The 8,810-nt window shown below is 45.2% G+C and overlaps 1 pseudogene; it reads right to left on the bottom strand.

The window, feature by feature from the left end:
• Nucleotides 1-581: 581 nt before the first annotated feature.
• On the bottom strand, nt 582-4,683 carry LOC119360488 (annotated as a pseudogene).
• Nucleotides 4,684-8,810: the final 4,127 nt, after the last annotated feature.

The raw sequence follows: 8,810 nt of genomic DNA, 5'->3' as shown, positions 1-8,810 counted from the left end.
GAATATTTGTTCTTCGGTGCTTTCAATATTGAAACGGTGAAAAATGGACAAGCCATTTTTCTCAGGTCTGGTTTTATTTCAAATGCTTATATTAAATTAAATTCATAATGTAATACTATTTAAATTGTACTAATATGAAGTTCTAATAGGGGTCAATTGATAAATCGAGGGACTTAATGATTATGCAGCTTATTTTTGCGGAGGGAAATACGCTCAATGATGTGAAGGACAAAGTTACCCGGCTTGCAAAGAAGAAATAAATGTGGCAAAATTTTTGTAGTAGAAAATTTTGTAGGCTCAAATAATGTTTACATTTATTTTGACTTTGATATCTTGTGACGAAGAAGACACTACTATTTTGAATATTTATTAAGGCGAGAATGACATTTGGATTATTATGTTGTCTTCAAGCCATTGTCTTTCATATTCATAGTTCTGTGGTCGTCAAATTGTTTGGATATGTCGGTCCATGTTTTCCTGTACTGCTGAACATTAATAAAAATGCACATGTATTTATTATGCGTGTAACACCGACCGACGTTCTTATGTTAGTGTTATTTTGAAAGCACAGACGACGTCGCTTATAACACCGATGTTCTTAGTTGTCCATTGTAAAAAAATTGCCCTAGTTGTCCATTGTAAAAAAAATTGCCCAACAAGTGTGCCGGCTAGTCTGACGTCAGACAGGACCGACGGCACTGTCCAACAGGGCAGCGTCGGACGACGGGTGGCATAACAGTTTAATCGAAGACGTTCGACTGCAAGCGCGCCGCCGGGTATATAAGCCGGTCATTGCGCGCTCCGTCGGGCGAGGTGGGACTAAAAACTTGGCTGCCCGCAGCCGCCGTGCCTGCAGCGACGCGCATGACCGCGTGGGCCAGCCAAATAACACTATACGCCCGCGACGTGAAGACGGCCCAAGTAGCAGGCGGTGGGACGACGGCCCAAGTTCCACGCGGGGCGACGGGAAATGTTTAGTCCCACCTCGCCCGACGGAGGGCGCGACAACCGGCTTATATACCCGGCGGCACATGAGCTGTCGAACTAGTTGATTACTTCGTACTGATGCCAGCCGCCCGACGCTGCCGCTGTGGGATAGTGCCGCCGGCGCTATTGTCAGTCTTTTTTAAAATAATAATAATTAAAACGACGGGGTTCTAAGCGACGGCGACCGTACAGTGCTGGGAAAAAATAACAGCAAAGAGCAAAATAACAGTAAATAGCGACGGCACTAGTGTGCAAAAATGAGCACTATCAAAACAACAGCGACGGCACTGTCAAAATAAGCGACGGCAGTTCTGTGCAAAATAAGCACATGAAAATAAACAATGTAAAAACTCCTTGTTGCATTACATAGTCTTTCATCAAAACAACTACTTATGTCGGTATATCGTAGCAAATAGTCTGACATCAACAAAGTAAAATAAGTTCATATAACATATTTCAACAATTATTAAAGATCACATATGTAGAACATTAATAACTGTCTCCAATGAAAGGGTGAAGCAATCTTCCATAGCAATCCATAGAAATCTTCCACACTCCACAATTCAAACAAAGTTCCTACATAACAGTAAGATATGTGTTAATTCACAATAAACAAATAAATTCGGGTTGAACAATAAGATTTATAATAACATAAAAAAATCATACTTAGGATTTTGAGGGCACGTGGACTTATAATGACCCGTAAGACCACACAGTCCACATTGACGTTTGCTTTTCTCATCAAAAGCTTTAGGTCGCCCATTTTTAGTGACATCAGGACCATTCTTACTGCGGCCTTTAACATTCTGTTTTGGTGCGCCTTTGGTGTTAACTTTAGCGGGATCACGAACAAGACCATGATCTTGATTAGGCTCAAATGCATCGTCGTTCACAAACTGTACCCCCGCACCAGGCTCATCCTCCTCAGTGTAATCATTATCTATTATGTCCCTCAGAGCCGCCTTCAACTTGTCAAATAAAAATGGTTTATGACATGCTTTATGAGTTGCCTTAGCAGATAAGATAGCCAACTCAATGTACCTAGCTCTGTCACCTGCACCTGCCCATCCCCACACAAACAGATCGCTAGTGCGCTTCACGGGAAGTCCACCCCTTGCAACTTGGCTCAACCTCCGCAGCACTAAACACTTAGGTATCTCACGTAAGCGTAGCTGAATCAGAACATGAAGAATATGTTTGCAAGGAAGTCCTTTGCGATACATGCTTCCGCAACTGCACCTCACAGTTTCTTCGGAGTTACCTGGGGTGTACTCCACAGTGAATCTCATATCCCTATTTTCCTTCCATGTCAGTATGAATCTGTGAGTGTCTGCTCCTCTCAGTCTCTCAAGGACCTCAAGCTCCCGTGCCTTCTTCATATCTTCCTGCAAGATATAAAAGTTTGCCGCAGTGAACTCACGGGCAGCTGATTTCTCAATATCTTTACACTCGTCCAATACTGGTACTGGAACTGTCTGTGAGTTTGTGTAATCGTCATGCGCCTCATTCTCACGAAGACGAACTATGCAGTTCTCGTAGTGCATGATCATATCAACAATAGTCATACCGGAGTCTAGATGCAAGTGAAGGCATGAATTCAGACTCTCACTTCGCTGGTTACTTCGCATACCTAAGAAAAACCCACCTGACAGATATGATGCAGCCCAAAGCCTTTTCTTCTTGTACATCCTACGTAACCATGTTTTAGTTTTCTCCGACTGCCATTTGGCGCAAAACGCTGCCCATCTCTCCTAAAATACCTTCTTTGAAGTGGCATAATAAAGTAGAGACCTGAACTCCTTTAGAGACTTATGATGAAGGTGTTTCTGCATGTTCTTCTCAATATGCCACGAGCAAAGACGATGCCAAACCTCCGAAAGTACCTTTCTTATGGCCTTAATCATAGCTGCATCTCCATCAGTAATTACTGACCTGGGCCTCTTCTGACAATGAGCCCTCAAAAATGTCTGAAGCAGCCAGACATATGTATCCTCCGTCTCATCAGACACAAGAGCACAACCGAATACCGTGGTGCAATGGTGGTTGTTCAGACCAACAAAAGGTATAAATGGCATGCCATACCTATTCATCCTGTATGTGATGTCGAAGACTGTCACATCACCGTAGTCAACATAGTCTTGACGTGATTGAGAATCACACCAGAATATGTTTTTCAGCCTTCCTTCATCATCGACGGTGTGCTCAAAGAAGAAATCTGGATCTCTCTCTTTTCTGGTCATCATGATCCCAATGGCAGTGTCTGCATCACCTTGTGCAAGCAATTTCATTTTTTCTCTATAACACATGTTATAAAGCTTCTTCCTCCCAAAACCAGCCTTTGCATATGACCAGTACCTACTGACGAGTTGATCATAAATCATATGTTTCCTGATTCCAGCTCCTGCCATGGTTAAGATCTCAGCTTTCTGATATTCTTTTATCTGATTATGAGACCGAAGAAACGTGACTTCATCCGGTCTAGCTAGAACGTGACTGTGATCATCATTGAAACTGCTGACATACCAAACGTCACGCTCTTTATCAAGTTTCAAAGTTATATGCGCATTGCAGAAGCAACGAGTCTCCCCTCTCAGTCTGCGGGTCCTGCCTTCCATTGTACAAAGTTTTGCCTGTCGTTTCCCAACTCTCGCACACCGATACTTTCTCAAGCGCTTAGTTCCCTTAGGACCTTTTGAATATTTCAGTGAGTCCTTTCTTACGCTGAAACCACGCTCGTAAGCATACTGGTTATAGAAAATGTAAGCCTCTCCTAGTGAATTGAACGTCTTCCTCATGACCTTCCAATGCATGTCCAATGATTCTTGCTGATATTCATCAAATCCGATGTCAAAATTAAACAGATCATCACCAACATACTCATCATTCCCGCTTTTACCATCTACATCTCCCTGTAAATTAATGCATTAAACCATTTATGTCAGTCAGTTATTATTTTAATATGTAATAATGTAGTTATGTAAGTTTGAAAACTTACTTTGCTGGAGCTGTCATCATGAGATGGATCAACGTGCGATTTGTCACTTTCATCGTCCACAATATTCCTCACAAAGTCCCCGTCCTCGTCCATCTGCGCGCATTGCAAAAAAACATGTAAGCGCTAATATGGTAATTATGTCATTTCTTCTCTGATTTTATTTATGACATACCCGGAGTGCACTTTGGGCAAATGAATCATCTATATCCATATCATCATCATCATCGCCATGTCGCTGCATGATGCAAAAAATTATGAAAATTTCCATGCGATCTACCATATTTATTGTTTTTATCAACCTTGATCACACTTACATTGCCACTATAAGATTCATCCAAACTCATGTAGTTCTCCTTAGCAGGTTCATCCATATTCAGTGACGAGGTTTCGTTGTCCTCGTCGTAATCATTGCCATCATAATCGCCCTCCTCCTCTAACTATACATAGTTAAGAAAAATTGTACGATCAATCAAACACAGTGTAACATCATCCCTAAAACAATTATTTCATCAAGGACAATGTTATCTCTAACCAACCTCTTGCACGGCGGCCAGGATTTCAGCCGGATCCATTTCTTCCGATGACGGCCTGAAGTTGCTGGCCGGCGGAGGCAGGTGTCGACGGCGTGAGGACGACGGCTGGTCGTAGCAGGCGTACTGCACGGAGGGAGGCGGCGACATGGATCGTGGGTGGGCGGCCATCTGGGCGACGGGAATGGAACGCGGCGGCAGCGGCAACAGAGCCTGGGCAGGCGCGGCGGCGGCGGTAACGGCGTCGGGGCACGTGCGGCAGCCTGTTTGGGCGGCGACCCGGGCGACGGTGACTTAGCGCAGACGGGGGCCGACGTGGAGACGGCGTGGATGCGTTAGGGTTCTGAGTTGTGTCTTTTTTTTCCTCCAACAACTGTCGACGCCAACATCGAGACGTGCAGGCGTACAACGGCGACGTATGGCGACGGGTGCGGGTACGCGGGCGGGCATACGATGGGTGCGGCATACGCGGGCGGGCATACGTACAGCGACGGGTGCGGCATACGTGGGCGGGCGTATGCCGTCGCGCGCGGACGTCCGGCGTCGGGTGGGTATTCCTATACCTAATGTGAAATTACCATGCTATCCACTATACGTTTTAGGGGGGGGGTTGTACCGAAGCACTCCCCAAGAAGGAATGTCTCCATTTGTTTTAGGGACATGCTGCATTAGCAAAGTGAGTAAGCAACATAATCTAAGACATAACACTGATCTTCAAGGGAACACATGCAAGTGAATGAAAATCGCGAAAGAATGAGCTTGTTGATCATCGACATAGAGTTAGAGGTGCAGGTTCTGAACTTCTATTTTCTAGATTAATGCGCAACAAACTCATTATTAGTGTGAAAGGTGGCCCGCCTTAAGAAGGGAACGTAGTAAAGTGCAAGAACTATCACACAGAATAGTAAAAATGGAACGTAGCTCAGCACTTGCATTGATAGGAACCGACACATGATCAAACCATGGGCATCCACTAAGGAAGATCGATAATTCTGCATTTAACATATTATCCCGGAAATAGTGTCCGGCGTCCTTGAGTAATAACCGAAGCATTCTTATGATTACCTAGCAGGAACTAGCAATCACAACCCCTCTAAACTTCAGAGCATGCTTGTTATTTCATAATTAGATAATACAAAAAAGGTGGAACTCTGAAGCCCTTGTAGTTGTAGAAACCCAAAACTGCTGTACTTAACCCCTTCAGGTAGTAAAAATATAATGTAGAGCAGTAAAAGTGGAACATGGCTCAGCATTTGCATTGATCAGAACATATATACAATCTACATTCTAGCAATTATAGGAAAAGAGCACTGCTACTTACAAGGACAGGAACCATTTCATTTGGGATTTTGCCGGCTTCACCGTCCAGAGACGAGACATCATCCACGAGCTCAATTGAGCACCCTTGGCCGTCGTTAGCGGCTAGGCCAGGCTTGCCTCATTTGGCCTCCTCCCCTGCAAGCACGACGACTGCCACATAATGCGAAGCGAAGGTCATGTAGTTATCTTCTGTTCTCCTTTAGTTTTTACTTTGTACTAGGCAGTGTGTGTGAAGCACGTTATTTACTTGCTTAGTGTAGCCTGTGATCTAGCACTTGCTTGATTATTGTGGCTGAAGGTCTCGCTTGTTGTTTGTACCACCTCGACTTGCAGCTTTCCACGCTTCAACCGACAGCGAAGAGTTGTCGTGGATTACTCAAGCATTAACTGAAGGTGTTAGCAATTTAAATGAAGAAATCGACAGTTCGTTGGGTACAGATAGCATCCTGACAAATGCTCCTAGGGACACAATACCAATATGAATCGCTTGGTTGTTGAGATGCTGGACCTAGGCCTGTCCAAGGGAGAAGTCGTCTCTAAGACGATGTGTGCCTAGTTTTACTAAAAAAGATGATAGCTATAAAAAGATTGTAAAATTGCCATGTCAGTTGGTGATAATTTTCTCTGTTTTTACACAACTGAAAAAGTAGCATCAATAAAATAGTGAATCAAATCCAAAATCCCAAATCAATTACTATCCAAGGACTACTATCACGGACCAGCATCAATTGACACTAAAATGGGAGGCAGAAGTAGTGGTGAATCGTCATGGTTTTAATGTTTGTACGCTACAAATGCTATCATCAGAAACTAGTGGCAATACCTGGCCGCACACGCATCAGCAGAAGTAGTGGCTGCCATGATACGAGACTTCGCCAATGCCTGGGCTGGGCACCCCGTGCAGCAAGCTCCACATCAGCGAGAAAACAAACTAGAGCGCAGCACGTCGGCGTCCTGATGTTGCCCGCACCATCCCCTGCGTCGGCATCCGCGACCACCACCCGCGGCGTCGGAGACCCGCTGACCTCAGATCCGCCGCAAGAAAATCCGTAACTGCCACCGACAGGAGGCCACTGCCGCCGTGCAGGGGAGAGCGGCGCCGCGCCTCATGTTAGAGCCCCCGACTCCTCGATGCACGCCGCCGCTGGGGTTGAAGGTCGTGGATGCCGTGCCACCTCGCTCCACCCATCAGGCCGCCATGGAAGGACGTATGCCTCGCCGCGCGTGCCGGAATCCTCCAGCGCCGCCGAAATCAAGGAGGCCCGTCGTCGAGATGCTCGCACTTATGCCGGAGATTTGCTCGAGTGCTATCGAGAGAGAGAAAGAGAGATGCGGGCGGGGGGGATGGGGTGGCGGCGGCGGCGAGGAGATCGTGGGGAGAGGAGCCGACATGAGAGAGTTTTTTAGGGATGAGAGAGAGAGTGATGGGGTGGGAGTGGATCGGGCTGGGGTGGATGATGCAAAAGTGGAGGCCACTTAGTAGCAACGCGGGTTTATATCCCTCGCTACTACTATCAACGTAGTAGTAGCACGGGTTTTATACCCCTCGCTACTACTATGGTCTTTCCCTGGGGGCATGGTGGAGACCACTTAGTAGTAGCGCGGGTTTATACCCCTCGCTACTACTATCAACTTAGTTGTAGCGTGGGTTTTATACACCTCGCTACTACTAATTAGTAGTAGCGCCTCATTTTAGACCGCACTACTGATAAGCTTCTGTGTATAACACTACTACAAAAAGGGCTGCTAGTGGCGCACCTGTTTTTGCTACTAATGGCGCACTACAGGTGTGCCACTAGCACCACGCCATTAGATTTTTTTCTAATGGCGCACCACAGGTGCGCCATTAGTATCTGGCTTCGTTTTTTCTTAATCTTAGTTCACTATGGCTTAATCTCGGGTCAATATGCTTAATCTCAGGTCAAATCGCACTCCGGGGAGAGGAGCCGACATGAGAGAGTTTTTTAGGGATGAGAGAGAGAGTGATGGGGTGGGAGTGGATCGGGCTGGGGTGGATGATGCAAAAGTGGAGGCCACTTAGTAGCAACGCGGGTTTATATCCCTCGCTACTACTATCAACGTAGTAGTAGCACGGGTTTTATACCCCTCGCTACTACTATGGTCTTTCCCTGGGGGCATGGTGGAGACCACTTAGTAGTAGCGCGGGTTTATACCCCTCGCTACTACTATCAACTTAGTTGTAGCGTGGGTTTTATACACCTCGCTACTACTAATTAGTAGTAGCGCCTCATTTTAGACCGCACTACTGATAAGCTTCTGTGTATAACACTACTACAAAAAGGGCTGCTAGTGGCGCACCTGTTTTTGCTACTAATGGCGCACTACAGGTGTGCCACTAGCACCACGCCATTAGATTTTTTTCTAATGGCGCACCACAGGTGCGCCATTAGTATCTGGCTTCGTTTTTTCTTAATCTTAGTTCACTATGGCTTAATCTCGGGTCAATATGCTTAATCTCAGGTCAAATCGCACTCCGTGGTCAAACTTCCCGAAAGGTCACCCATCCTCACACTACTCCAGCCCAAGCACGCTTAACTTCAGAGTTCTATCCAACCCCAGCAAGAGCTCACTTCACAGGAACTTGTTGATATATCTAGCATATCAATCCTATTATACCTTGTTGATGTCTAGGACTTTGTTCATGTTCATGACTATGATGAAATTTTGAAAAATATTTCAAACTTCCCGGTCATATTACGTATCATGTTTTGAAAAGAAATTCAAAAAAAAATTCAAAACCAATTTTTTTCTGTTACTAGTGGCGCACCACATCCACGGTGCGCCACTAGTAAGTTTGAATTTTTTTGACTCTAGATCTTGAAAGCCCGGTAACTTTTTTCTGTTAGGTTTTTGGGGATTTTAAAAATGTTTAACGGGGTTCCCATGGGAAACTTTTTTTTTATTATTTTTTTGACATTTCCATCATTTTCTTTTATTTATTTTAAACTGAAAAGGCG

This window comes from Triticum dicoccoides, chromosome 2B (assembly GCF_002162155.2).
Source record: "Triticum dicoccoides isolate Atlit2015 ecotype Zavitan chromosome 2B, WEW_v2.0, whole genome shotgun sequence".
In the NCBI taxonomy this organism is placed as follows: Eukaryota; Viridiplantae; Streptophyta; class Magnoliopsida; order Poales; family Poaceae; genus Triticum; species Triticum dicoccoides.
This window is presented reverse-complemented; position numbering and strand designations above follow the sequence as displayed.